Source organism: Galeopterus variegatus, unplaced genomic scaffold (genome assembly GCF_000696425.1).
Source record: "Galeopterus variegatus unplaced genomic scaffold, G_variegatus-3.0.2 Scaffold953, whole genome shotgun sequence".
NCBI classification, from domain to species: Eukaryota; Metazoa; Chordata; class Mammalia; order Dermoptera; family Cynocephalidae; genus Galeopterus; species Galeopterus variegatus.
Window position 1 is genome coordinate 154,342 of NW_007727064.1, and position 15,195 is coordinate 169,536.

Sequence of the window (15,195 nt, forward strand, 5' to 3'; positions counted from 1 at the left end):
GACTACAATATAAGGGAGGAGAGCGCCGCCACGCTTCCCAAGCAGCGCACTATCCAGTGCGCCACCGGGCCGGCCCCCAGCCCTTCCTTTTTAAGTCAAGCAACCCCCAGTGGGGCAGGTTAAGAATGGGCAGAGCCAGGCAAAACCATGAGGCCTTTCAGAAGAAAAACGAGAGTATGCCCAGAAAAAGGAAGAGTTGCTGGTATTTGATCAATCTCCTGGCAAGAGTCCAGGGAAACTCCCTGCAGAGGAGCACAAGTCTCCTTCCGATGCCCTCACCCGGGGACATATATGGTAATATGGCTGTAAATACAGGGTGGAAAAAACCCAAAACATTTATGGTTGACTCTTCCAAAAGGGAGGAAAAGGTTCTCTTTATGACAGTTTCTGCTTCTGTTACTGGCCACTCTGCGGGTTAATTTCGGAACTCATTTGAGCAAAGATGCTTGAGGATATCATCTTTATTGTGAAATGCAGATGAGCAGCACAACGTTTTTGAGTTGGACACAATGCCAGCCTCCTCCCCACCACACACATTATGTACACGCAGCCCCCTCCTTGCCTTCTCGTCCCATTAGCTGCTAATCTGATTGTCCTCGGAAACGCAGCATGTCCCCACCATCAGATAATTTATTCTACTGCATAAAGCACTTCTCTCAGAGCATAGAAAATCATATTCTGCTTTCGTTTTCAGCGAGTCCCAAAGGAAGTCACCAACTCAGAAGTTTTAACTTTAAGCAGGGCCCTTCATGACAATCTTAGTAACAGCAGTTGGAAATCTGCAGTTCAGAGCGATTCTCTAGTTTAAATGTTGCTCATTACACGTCCTCCACCCCCCCACACACACATACACAAACCCTGCTCATTTTTTTCACACACGTCTGATTAAAAAACCTACTCTCAAAACAGGCACACTGTCCACACAGTTATTTCTCAAAAAAAGATGCCAGTACTGATACCAGCTCTCATGTCTCCTTTTCCTCAAAGCCAAAATAAGAAGCCAACCAAAAGTTCAAAATTGGCCAGAGAACTTTAGATTTGGTGGGTAGGGATCATTTAGCCAAAATTTTTCATTTTATAGGTGGAAAAAACAAACAAACCTGAGGTTCAGAGTTTTCTTGGAGGTCATACAGCCTATCAGTGGCCAAAGCTAGACCACAGGGCTCCAGATACCAAAGCCAGTGCTTGCGGAGGTGAGAAGAGTGTGTTTATTTTGTTAAGAAGTTGAAGTCAGCCCCAGCATGAGGAGACACCTCTTTGCCCAAACAGCCTAAACCACAAAAAACCATCAAATCAAGTTAGGTTAATATCCTCAGAGAGAGATAAAAGTCTCATTAAGCCTGGGAAATTCACTAGAGGACAGGGTTTCTCATCCTCAGCACTATTGACATTTGGGGGCACATAGTTCTCTGTTGTGGGGAGCTGTCTTGTGCACTGTAGGAAGCTGACCAGCATCCCGACCTCTGCCTACAAGATGCCAGTAACTCTCCACACCGCCCCCCAAAGTATGACAACCCAAAATGCCTGCAGACATTGCCAAATGTCCCCTGGAGAGCAAATCGCCCCCCTGGTTGAGAACCACTGGACAAGGACATAGATTTTCCTTTTTCTTTTTTTTTGCTTTTATCTCTAAGGCCTTTGCAAGCATTGATTATTATACAACTTGGCAGCAATGACCCATAGCAGGTATTTTTACACCTATTCTAAGAAGAGGAAATAGACAAACAGATGTTCCATATTTTGCCTGTACCCAAGAAGCAGTCAACACTCGGAGCTTCAGAGTCCCCATCCGGTGGCCCAGCAGGGCAATGCCATTAGAACCTGAAAGCAGCTTTGTTTCACTACCTGATTCTTACCTCCACTTCCTTCCATTAATGCTTGACAATTTCTGAAGCCAAAAGTCCTCTCGAGAACTGTACTGAGCAACATCTCAAAACAATCAAAAGAAACTGCTTAATACATTTCTACATGGTCTTCATGTCATACTCCACAGGAAAGGGGCTTTCCAAAGCAGTATGCCAACTCAAGAAATATTTAATTAGGAGAGAGGTACAGAAAAAAATTAAATTCTTCTGAGATGATGCCTACAGCCTTCAAGAAGAGATAAAACAAGCATATAAATTACATTTGACAAATTTTTTTGAGCACTTCCTGTGTGCCAGGTACTCTAGTTGTTTAAAAAAAAAAAAAAAAAGGCCCATGAGAAAAAGTAGATGTCAAGTGCCACGGAGTTTTAAAATGACAGAAAGATTTATGACAAGGCACATAAATGCATGTCTCTAAGTCTGGGTGTTATATCAGCTTTCTCTGTTCGAAAAGATGTACCTACAATGATTTTAAGATGTTTTTGCAAAACAAAATCACTTCCCAGATAAAGCTCCCCCTGAAATGCAAATGCACACTGAGGAACTCGGAGCCTACTGATATTTTTCTTATGTTCACCTTTTTTCTAATGAGCAACATTATTACAAGCCGTACAAGAAGTTCTGCTGAGACAGATCATAAAACATCAGTTCCTCAAAGTGTCTGACCACAGCAGGTTAAAATGCAGCTTCATTTTTTTGTTTTTATCTTTGACTTCACAACCCTAACTAGGTTCTACATGTACTTTTTCATCTCTTTCTACTTCTATTTGAACAGCCAATATAAGCACCCCCCACCCCCAAATGTAAGCATGAACATTTCCATTTTTACCAGAGAGAATGCTGCCAGAGCTACTTACTTACACCTTAGTTCGGTGACTGAGCCTACTTTCCCACTTAACTGAAAATGAGAAGGCTGCTGGGGGAAGTATAAAGGTCAACTTTAACAGGTGAGAGCCAGCCATGAAAAAACATAGAAACCGTAAAAAGACAAGTACTGAAAAAGCACAGAGGCAAGCATCCTCCGGTCTAGATCTTCTCATACTTTCAGGTATGTAAGAATCATCTGGGGCTCTCACTAAAATGTAGGTTCTGATTCGGTGGGTCTGGGGTGGGACCTGAGAGTCTCCAATGGCTAATAAGTTCCCAGTTGAAGCCAATAACGCTGATCTGGGGACCACATTTGGATTTTGACTGCAACTCAACTTAAACCCAACGTTCACTCTGTGTGAACGTGTGTTTGAGAGAGAATAATGCGAAATTCTTTTTAAGTAGCACACAACACTCTTTGATGTTTTCTATTCCAGTCTACTTCATTTAAAAAAAAATTGATCAAGGTCCACTAAATTGATTTCACAAACTCTAAGTGGGTTGCCGCATGGTTTGAACAACATGGATGTAGAACAAGAGTAATATTCCTGCTCATCTGCAGAGTACTAATGTGTCTTAGTCCCAGTACCCTGAGGCTGAAAATGAGACGAATTTTTTTAAAAAGTTAAGGTTATGATCAGGCTTTTTTTGCAAAATGGCAATGGCATATCGACTGCATTTCAGAAATGCTTTCATTAAAAATGTTCGGGTTTAAGTTTTCTGCATCCTACCTTGTTTTCTCATTTGTAAAGTGAGAACGACAAGAGTACCCATCTGGCCTTAAGCAAAGGTCTCTGAATACCATTTCCCTCTTAAAAGAACAAGGGCTCCTTGAAGAAAGGCTGGTTCTGGGTTTAGGACAAGAAATACAGAAGATGAGCCTGGAACATCTTGTCATACAGAAAGCAAGAAAGCTACCAAAGACTACTAGGGCCATGTCCAAAGTCTCAGGAATCAACATGAATAGCTTCTTTCTTGCTGACCAAAGCCAGACAATTTAAATATCAACAAGGATAACTACATAAAGTGAAACATAAAATATGTTGAAATCCATGAGTTCATAATGATTTTAACCAAAAAAAATACCCATTGGTCAACTTGGTACAGGGTTTCTCAATGGCAGCACTACTGATATTTTGGAGTGGATAATTTTGTGCTGTGGAGGGCTATCCGATGCATTGTAGGCTCTTTAGCAGTATCCCTGGCTTCTAAACATTGGATGCAAGTAGCACCCCCTCCCCAGATTTTTTGTGGCAACCAAAAAGTCCCCAGATATTGCCAAATGTCCTCCAGTAGAACCACAGCCACAGTGTATGCTAGGAAACCAACTCATTATTTTGAAAACTGGTAAAATACAGAGAGAGATTCAAGCGTTGATCCTGTCTTTCCTGTACAAACTGTATCCCAGGGTAACCACAAACTAAATGGAGGAAATTTCTTTTTATAAAAGTATTCCAGCTAATAAATGAAGAAGGAAAAATTGAATTAGGAATTTTGCAGCTCCAAATGAACTAATGGGTTGAAACAATGAGCATCGGTGGTTGCTAACATCACACGAGGAGAAATCCAGACATCTCATATGCTCCCCTAAGTGAAGTTCACAAAATAGACTTAACCAAAAGAAATAAAAAAGAACCTGACTCTGACCAAGACTTTACATCTAACTATAAAATTACGGTAAAGAGAGGGAACAGAGGAACATGTTAAAAAAACACCACACTGATGCCGTCAGCAAAATCTAAACTGTGGGGAAATATATCACCCAGTTTCTTCAATAACAACCAAAAAATGCATGGAAAAAACAAAAGGATACAGGAAATATATAGATTAAAAGACATCAACCATTTGTAATATATCTGCCTTACCTGGATCTCAATTCAAACTGTTAAATATGTGTGTGTATATTAAATTATCATATGTATTTTATACAGATATATATATGTACATGTGTACTCATATGTATCTCAAGGAATTGTGATCACAGACTCAATAAAAATTTGTTTTGAGCTGTGATAATAGTGTTGTGATTATGCTTTGTAAAAAAGAATCCCAATCCCAAAGACACACACTAAAATAGAGATGAACTGGTATGTCTGGGATTTGCCTCAAAGTAATCCAAGACTACAGGGGAGAGTGTGAAGTATACAGGTGAAACAAAATCGGTTGTGAGTTGATACCACGGAGTTTGTTATACTACCGTCTCTACTGCTGCACATGTTTGTAATTCTCTATAGTAAAGTTTTTTTGTTGTTTTTTGTTGTTGTTGTTGTTGTTATTTTTAATTACAAGCAAACAAAAAGAGTACCTGGCCCACCTACCTCTCAGGATTAGGTTACTGTGAAGAACATACTTAAAGGAGATGATTATGAGGCTTTATCTCTGTAATAAGATAACTAACAGGTGAATAGTGCTTTATCTTCCATTTAATTTTCTTAAAAGAATAGCATAAACTAAATGAGAAAACCTGGACTCCAAGATGGTGATGAAACCTGAATGATATACTTTTTTTTTTTTTACCCTACTGATTTTTTTTCTGTGAAAACACTGAAATTTTATTAATCATAAACCACAAGACATTCACACACCACAAAGTGTGTGAGCAATTTTAGCATAGAGACAAAACTACTTTTATGACCCTAGTGATTTTATACATATCATCAAAATGAAATCTCATCAAAGGCACAGACACCTTTGAAAAAATGAAGACACATCCATGCCTATTTATTAATAAGAAAAGATGTTCAAGATGTACTGAGTGTAAAAGGTGTTACCAGACAGGAAGTACTCAATGACTCCCTCTTTATAAAATTTAAATACACATGTAAATTTTACATATGTATACACAGGGGAAAAGCATAGAACCCTAATCTTTTTTTTTTTTTTTTCTTTTTGTCTTTTTTCGTGACCTGCAACGGATCGCAACCCTCAGTGTCACGCCCGGACCGGACCGGGGCCGGCAACGGGATCACAACCCTCGGTGTTGCACCCGCAACCTTGCTCAGCCAGTGAGCGGCCGGTCTGTATGTGGGATCTGAACCCTCGGCAGGAGTGCCGTGGCGCTCCCAAGCAGCGCACTGTAGCAGTGCGCCACTGGGCCGGCCCAGAACCCTAATCTTGAATGATGGGATTGATTGTTTTCATTTTGTTGGTTATCTTTATTTCCTAATATTTTATTACAACGAATATGCATTTCTTAAGTACTAAGTAACAAAATGCAAGGCTAGTTTTAAATTTACACACATGAAGGGGTCCACTTCACTTTTCAGGGAAAATCATGATGTGAAACTTCTTGTTCCCCAAGGATGCTGGAAAGCCTGGCATTAGTTCTGCTCACATAATTCCTTTAAAATGAGACTAGGCAGACCGCAGGGTGGTGGTAGAGCACAGAAGGAGGCTTGTGTTGAACCCCCAGGATTATCATTAGGCTCTTAGAATCTGCTGTCCAAATCAACTGTAGTTTACCTATGTATTTATCAAACAAGACTGCTTTCCTACTGAAGTGAATTACAATCCCAGGTAAGTCATGTGATTAACCAGACAGTCTAGTAATCTGGGTTTTACCCCCTGTCGAGTTCCCATCTGGGATATGATCTTGCCAGCCTCAACAGAGACTCTTCAGAAAGGATGGTGCAGTTCAGAGATGCTGAAAAACCATCCTGAGAATTCTGTAAGAGTTTAGAAATCCTCAGGTAAATCACTGCTGACCTGCAAAATCTAGCCACCATGCAACTGGACCCTGACTCCCTCTCCCACCTGAACTCCTATCAATCTCCCTCAGCTGTGGCCATACTGGCCTTCCTGCCATTCCTCCAACATGTCACAGCTGCTCCCACCTCAGGGCCTTTGAACGTGCCGCTCTGGACATCTGGAACACCCTCTCCCCCAGACAGGTATCTGGTTAACTCGCTCACCCCCTTCAGATCTCAGCTCAAATGTCACCATATTAAAGAGCCCTTCCCTGATTCTCAATCCCACCTGAGTACTTCCTTAAGCCCCCTTACCCTGTTTTGTTATTGTTGTTTCTCTTTTTCTACTGTGGTAAAATACATGTAACATAAAATTTACCATTTCTAAGTGTTTCAGTTCAGGAGCATTAAGTACATTCACACTGCTATGCAACCAGCACCACAATCCAATTCCAGAACTTTTTCATCTTTCCAAACTTAAACTCTGCACCCATTAAACAAATTCCCAGTGCCCCTTTCTCCTTCCCCCAGCACCCACCGTTCTACATTCTGTCTCTATGAATTTGACTAGTCTAGGTAGCTCATACAAGCAGAATCACACAATATATGTCCTTTTGTATCCGGCTTATTTCACATGGCATAATGTCTCCAAAGTTCATCCATGTTGTAGTATATGTCAGAATTTACTTCCTTTTCTAAGGCTAATATTTCATTGTGTGCATATACCACATTTTGTTTATCCACTCATATGTCAACAGACACTGGTTGTTTCCACCTTTTGGTAACTGTGAATAATGCTTCCATCGACATGGGTGTACAAATATCTGCTCAAGTCTCCGTTTCCAATTCTTTGGGGTATGTACCTACAAACGAAATCACTGGATCCTATGGTAATTCCATGTTTAATTTTTGGAGGAACTGCTAAACTGTTTCCCACAGCAGCTGCACCATTTTACATTCCCACCAGTGACACACAAGGGATCCAATTTCTTCACATCCTTGCCAACACTTGTCATTTCCTGCCCCCCCGAACACTGATTTATTTTTCACTTACTACCTGCCATACTATAATACTTACTTGCTCATTTATATTGGCTGCCTCCCCCCAACTAGGATTTAAGCCTCTTGGGAACAGGATTGTTTGTTCATTGCTGTATCCCAAGTACCTAGAACATACCTTGGCACATAGCAGGTGCTCAAGAAATGTGCTGAATAGAGAATACATCACTTGAATCACAACAACTTTAACAGGCATTAAAGTTCGTTAAATAGATTTATCATACCAAATGCTTTACACTATACCCAGTTTAGGGAATCTCAAAATTCAATATGGTTTCAGCAGTTTATTCAACTCATCCTCATTAGCAATAATCTCAGAACCACAGACACTATGAAAACTGAAGGTAATCACAGAAGTTATGTCATTCATGTCACTGACTTCAAGCCTTAATTGCATTTCAACTGTGATAAAACTGAAGCCAGCAAAAATGAACTAAAAAACTGCACGCACTAGTCAATAGCAAGCCTGCAAATGCAATGTGTTTGATTTTAAAAGATTAAACTAATAGCAAACAAGATGGGACATGGCCTTGTGTGGACTCCTTGATTAGATGTATCCAAGGACAGCTTGACCTAAAAACCCAACTCCAGGCCTACTTTTAGTTGTTTCTTCTGTTGTTCCTATTTGGTGTTTGTTGTTTCATTTTGGTTTGTTTTTTAAGAGCTGCTTGTGAAGAAATCAGACAGTTTCCATGAGATTATAAATGAGCTAAAAATCAATGTGATTTTTTTCTCTGGAAGTCAATTGGTTGTATATCATTGGGTTAGAGGTTTCCTTTTTTCTTTCTCATTCTCTCTCTCTCTTTCTCTCCCCCCCACCCACCCACTCCCTGACAAGTCTTCCTCAGTTGAAAATATTTTGAGCAAAAGGACAACAGATCTATCTTGTGGAGTTCATCTATGTCTTCTCTTCTAAGCAACCATTCCATCTCTCATTTCTAAAGGAGAGAGATACCAATTCCCTCCAAAAGGCAAGCACTTTGTTTAAATGGAAATACCATTATCAACTCCAAATGACTTTCATGGGTCTCTATGTGGAGGGTGGAGTAATTTATTTAGGACACGAAGAACTTTCCCTGCCGGATAAGAAGGAAATCTTGATAGGATTTTCTGTTCTGATTGAAAATATTCAAAGAGCAGATTGTACTTTCAACGCACATCTGCACATACACACACAAACGCACGCAAAAGAAAGAATCGAAAAAGAACCATGTTTTGCATAACTGGCCACAAAGCAAACTGCAGAGTGTATGAAAAAATATCAATATTTCACAGTTCAGACTAGCTGCAGTTTAAAGTCTCGAATTATTCATAAGGAGAAATACTGATACTTTCATCCTGCTCACATGCCTTGATGTAGATGATCAGGATGTATTTCAGGCATGAGATGAGCCTAATGCTGAACTCAGACAATGTTCCTTGTGTTTTTGTTTTGTCTCTTTTTACACTACTCAATCAGGCTTTCAACAGACAGCTTTCCAAAATGAACTCAATACAATATCTAACACCTCCCCAAAATCTACACTTTTATCACTATGTTTGTGGCTGCATCATTTCCTTCTTACCTCAAGGTTACGTATTTCATCATTGGTGGGACATAAAGTTACTTCAACAACAGCAGTAAGTTTACCATTTTTCCTAGCTTCCCTCTCCCCACTTCTTCCCTGCTCTCCACCAGCTTAGGTGCTTTTGGGAGATGTGGTACAGCCCCTCTGCCGGGGGTCATACATTACTTCCACTTAGTACTAGCTTCAGAGCAAATAATTTCACTCTCTGCACCTCAGTCTCTTCACCTATACCTGACTTACAGGATTTCTGAGATATACGGCTCTGGATCGGACTTACAAGTATTTAATGTGTCAGTCTTATTATTTTTAGCAGCCAGTTAGAGAGGAGTCTGTGGACCAGTTTCTCCTTGTCTGCAGCTTACTCTGAAGAGAGAACTGGACCCAATCCTCGGCCCTGTGAGTGCCCACTCAGCCATGCGAGTCGATAAAAGATCTCCAAGAAGAAACTAGACCTCACACATCCATCCAAATGCTTCTCACCCCACCAGTACTCCTGAGGATCTTATCAACAGGAAACAAAAGTACCATACTACTATAATGAAGTGTCTGACTTTTATTTTCTAATTAGAAAAGCCCAAAGATTGTAGCCCAGGGAACAGCTAAATATTTAGAAGGTTAAAGAAGTTACTAAGACGTGGCCACCCACCCCTACCCCACCCCCATTACCCTTTGGTTTACCCCGTTCCTGACCATTTCAGAATAAAAAAAGATTTTGATGGCCAAATGTACAGCAATGGGGATGTACGTGCACCCGTTGAAACCTCCCTCTCCTGAAGTGCAATCTGACCATTTTGGGGAAAAAAATAGGAGCTGTTGTGTTTACAGATAAACGCTGCCCTCAGCTCATATTCCATAATAAGCACCAAAACAACAGGGACCAGTTGGATTCCTTGACATTCAGGTGGCTTCAGTCATGAGCTGGTCGCTACTATCTTGTGCTTCAAGAACTAACTTCCCTTTTTAAAGTTCTAATTCTTTCAATTTGCCAGCAACCACTTTCTTTTCTTGCAACCCAACCTACTCTGATTAAGCACATGTTTACAGTAAGAAAAAAGAAAGTTACTGTTTTTGAAAGAGAAAGGCAGTTAATTTTTGCTTACATATCTTGGCAGATAAAACCACTGAATCTGTTAGAATCTAAATCATCAGCACGCTTCTACAGCCAGCAATGGACCACCCTACTGTTCCATCTAATGTCTTTTTTTTTTTCTCTCATAAACCTTCAGGCTGCTTCAATTCTGAGCCACAACCAAAAGTGCCAGGCAGGATTATCCACTGGATCTCTGCTCCCTACAGCCCTCAGCAAAGACAGTGACAAATTGTGAAGACTGAGCCATGGCCTTTTCTTTCCTATTACCACCTCCATGGCTGTTTAGAAACGACTTAGGAGTAAAACAGGCTTAGGATACAAACTCATTATTGACTACAACACTGTCTTCCACTCACCTGATCCGGGTCAGGCACTTTGTTGCCAAAACACGCCCAGCCAGGGGTATGAATCCTGTTCCTCTGCAGTCAGCTCCTAAATATTTAGAAAGAAAGGAGACTGAGTATGAGACCACGGAAGGTGGGACGCTAACAGAAATGCTCCAAATTCCAGGTTTCCACTTTCTTTAAGATCCCCCTCCAAACTTTACAGGCAGGTTGGTAGTTACAGGTAACTACGTTTTCTTATTTCCAGTATGCAACTGACAAGTGATACTAGGCACACACAAACTTCAAATGTGCTGGAGGCTGGAACTAAGGGAAATGTTTGGCAGATCCCAAAGCACTTGTTTCCCAGCGCGGAGGCCAAGGATCCGAAGCCCCACATCCTCATCCGGCATGAGCTTCGTCCACACTTCATCCCTCACCGCTCCCCCGTGTCTGCTTCCTTTTTTCAAAACCCTCCCCACCGGGGCCCTCACACATGCATTATTCTCCCAACCATGCACCGCGAGAGAGGGCTACATTTTTAGAAAGGCTGTTTCCTTGAACAGACTCCCATATGACACCCCCACATCCCCCCTTCAAAAAAAAAAAACATTTCCTGCAGCTGCAGCAACAGTTTCCAACTTGGGGGAATGCCGTTCCAGTCCAGAATAGGGAGCCCTCAAAGCCAGAAGTCGAGGATGTTTGGGTTTCTTAAAACCTTAAATGAGCAATACCACCCCCCACCAAAAAAAAAAAAAATGCCCTCAGTAAAAGAACCCCAGTTGCAAGTCAAGTGCATGCAAATCCATCAAGAACTCCCTGAGAACTGGGCAAAAACTTCTGCGCCCGGGGGTCAGTGCCAACTCCCCGCGCCCTCTGCCCGGCCCCAAGTCGCTACCTTGGTGCCCGGGGAGCCACGCCGGTTTGGGGAGCAGGGCGAGGAGAAGGGTCAGCAGCCGCTGGGTAATCCCATGTCCGCGAAGAGGGAGCTCGTTCCGTTAGGATGGAAGCGGAACACCCACACCTCCTCTCGGCGTGCGCTTTCTCTCTCTCCACCCACAGCCTCCTCCTCCTCCACCACCACCTCCTCCCTCTCTCCTCCCACCCAGCAAGCCTGAGGAAACGATTCAACAGCACATCCACATAGTTACTGCACTTTGAAGCGGCTCCTGACAGCTTATATAGGCCAGGAAGCTCCCTGGGCAATGTAGTCCGAGTCCCGGGTCGCGGCGGCGCCTGGGGTTAGGGGAGGGACTACAATTCCCAGAATCCCCTGGCTGGGCTCTAAATAGATGCGCGCGGGGACGGGGGAGGGGCGGCCCGGGGGCGTCCCGGCTGCAAAGCCGGCTCCCCGGTGAGGGTCGGTCGTGGTTGAACCTGTGACTCAAAGCCACCCCTGGGGTGGGGGGGGGCTCGCCTCCAACCCCCGGGGACCCTTTTCTTCCGGCTGCCCTTCTACCCTGGAATCCAGGTGTCACTGGGGCCCGGGAAGCAGGCTTCGAGCTCTGATTTCGCCTTCGGGAAGTTTTTACAAGCTGTTCCCCACCCTCCCCCCGCCTTGGTTCCGCGAGCCAAGAATTTCAGAAATCCGGGGCACAAAAACGCCAGTGTTTGCGGTCAAGGATTAAAGGCGCGAGGTTGTCTTTACTTAATCTGCTCCGCCCTGCGGAGTTTGCACGGGAAACTAAGTCTGGGAGCAACGGTCCACGCAAGCGGAGACGCAGGCGAGTCGCGTGAGAGCACTTTTCTGAACCCGAGCTGCGGTGTCGCCCCGCAGGAGGTGAGAAACGCAAACCTCGTTGGTGCGCAGAGGGAAGGAGCCGTGTGTGACTTGCAGCGCTGGGACTGGGAGGCAAAAAATAAATACAGACCGCGACCTCGGACCTGACCCTGCTTGTAACACCGCTCTGCCCCCGGGAGCTGTAAATGCCTACCCAAGTAAATAAACCGCAAACCAGGAAAACAAGGGCTTCGGAGAGAGCCGCTAACACAGAGATGCGCGTCCGGGCGGGGCGCCCTCCAGCAGCTCCGGCACCGGCGTCTGCAGAGGTGGGTTTCAGCGCCGCCGAGTAGCGCAAGCGGCTTCGGGCTCTGGCTTTACGAAGGAGCAGAAGAGCCGCTCTGCCTGCCTCAGATAACGTGTATTCATTCCACAAACGTTTCCTGAGTATCGACGGGGTGCCAGGCATTGTGCCAGGCGCTGGTCATAGCGGTGAGCCAAAACGCATCACACAGCATCCCAGACAGGCACTGCCTGCCGCCGCAGATCTGCTATAACACTAGTAATAACAACGATAGTAAATGGGGAGGCTGATGTTACTGAGGCCAGACAACATGCACTTTTCATGAATCATGCTATTGAGTTTTACCAACTCTAGGTATATTGTTACCCCGTTTGGCAGGTGCAAAACTTGAGGGCTCGGGAAATCGGGTAACTTCCCAGGATGCGTTAAGTGGTACAGCCTGGATTCCAGCCAATAAGTACTAACCCCTTGGCTTTGGGAAAATCCATCACCACACCTTTAAACGGCCTTTATCCCATTTTAGGAGCAGCCTCTGAACCCTTGGGCAAGTCATTTTCATCTCTTTGCCCCAGTTTTGCGATCTTAGAGAGGGAAATACTCATTAGAATTTACCTAATTTCTATCAGGATTGCCTGTAAAGTCAAGAGGCTTGTGAATCCTTACAAACAAATGAGGAAAGCTCCATAGCTAATAATTATTACTGACATAATAATTAATGTCAAAAATTAATAATGATTACTGACATTTACTGGGCAAATGCCATGTGCCAGGCATTGTTCTAAGCCCCCTTTGTATATCATCTCATCAAATCCTATTAATGAACCATTTTTTACTTATAAGAAAACCGAGGCATAGAAAGGTTAAGTTATTCCGCCAAAGTCACACTGGTGGCTGGCTGCCTGACTCCCGAATGCTAGACCTTAACTACTGCTCTCCACTGCCTCCCAGTGTAAACATGCATTGTATGTACCTGCTCATGTAAGCATCTAATGCCAGTCCAGGAATAGGCAAAGCTCTGCAGTAGACAAATTGTGTTCATTATATTCACTCTTGGGCCACCTCAGCGCTATCCCTAGTCCCTGGCACTACAGTCTAGTACCTAATGCCTCAAGCTATGCCTCATCGTCAGCGAGAAACTCCCCCATCTTGCCACACAAAAGAGCCCATATCTTTCTCATCTACCTGGTCTCTTCTTTTCCCCTATGAAAACAGCCTGTTCCATTTTTAAAGGGTCTTTGGCTCTACTTTTCAAGCAAATGTCCATATCTTTCTCATCTACCTGGTCTCTTCTTTTCCCCTATGAAAACAGCCTGTTCCATTTTCAAAGGGTCTTTGGCTCTACTTTTCAAGCAAATGTAACAAATCAGTCTATGCAAACATAACTTGTAGAGAGTGAAGGGTAATTATTTCATGTGCTTCCAACTCAGAAACACAATGGAGTTTTAACGTGGGCTTTCTGAAGAACACTTGGTTTGAGAGCTAAATTGGGCAATTTTCATCTCCTGTACACAGTGGACACTTGTCCCCTACCAGCTTTATCCAGTCTTCCCTTCCAGACCACAAGTTTCACTGAAGGCAGAGTCCATGTCGTATTCATGCTCGTATTCCCTACCTCTCCTGACCCAGCAGGACTTAGTCTTCCATCTACACATTTTAGTAGATGTGTGAAAAAAATGTTAGAAAAAAAATGTCTTAATGGAAGGTGTGTCAGGCATATGGCAGGCTAAATGAACATATTTTTTGAATATGCAAGCCTTGCGGCCCACTCATATCACAGTCTATTTCGATTGCCTGTTTGTGTGGATGGTCCTAGTCAACATTTTTTAAGTGCTGAAACTACTAGGTCACTAGAAAGTAGTTTTGCTAATTTTGTTATGATGCAAAGAGATTCTCTATGATGATGTATGATTGGTGAATGACAATGATGAATGTCAGAATGAAAGGGTCACTGCCCACTCATTCTCCACTATCAGTTGAGGAAAGGGGGCTGCTTTTTCTTCACTGTGTTTTTTTTCCTGGAAGAATTTTCTAGATGTTCAGTTTCCAATACAGTAGCTACAAGCTATTTAGGCACTTAAGATATAGCTATTTCTAACTGAGATGTGAAGTATGTGTAAAGTACATGTTAAATTTCAAAGACTTAGGACCAAAAAAAGCAAAATATCTCAATAATTTGCATATTGATTGCATGTTGAAATTATAATATTTTGGGTATATTGAATTAAAATAAAATAGATTATTAAAACAAACTTTGCCTGCTTTTCACTTTTTTTATTTGGCTAGAAGGAAATTAAAAATTACATATGAAGTTCACATTATATTCCACCGGACGGCATTGATCTAGAAAACCAAGAATCCGATTCCCAAGATCACAATATGAGATGATGACCAGCCATGAAAATTGCCATTTATGACTTTGCACTTGAAATGCCCATGCATAGGAGGGCTTTTCAGAGTTGGTATAGTATTATTGACTGAGCAGAAGCCTGAAGAAGGTCCAAAACTAGCACATGGGGCTACCCTGGAGAAGCCCTACAAATAAAACAGCTTTCATCAGCAGTATACACTGCAACTGAATTCATCTGCCTAGAATGAATGCTAACCCTCAAATGCTAACCTGATTAAGACAGCAAGATATGCTAGAGAAAGCAGTAGTCAGAAAAAAGTGGGCTTGACACCTGGGTGTACACTTAATATCCAGTTTTTTTGTTTT

At 42.8% G+C, this 15,195-nt stretch overlaps 1 protein-coding gene across 1 annotated transcript in view; it reads right to left on the reverse strand.

Moving 5' to 3' along the window:
* LOC103591263 (inositol 1,4,5-trisphosphate receptor type 1-like) overlaps nt 1–11,524 on the reverse strand; it is a gene marked incomplete at its 3' end in the record, with an annotated part of 165,857 nt that extends 154,333 nt beyond the window's left edge. The window contains exons 1-2 of the mRNA XM_008573678.1: nt 11,357–11,524; nt 10,492–10,567 (exon numbers count right to left, since the gene is read on the reverse strand). The remainder of the gene's footprint in view (nt 1–10,491; nt 10,568–11,356) is intronic.
* Nucleotides 11,525–15,195: the final 3,671 nt, after the last annotated feature.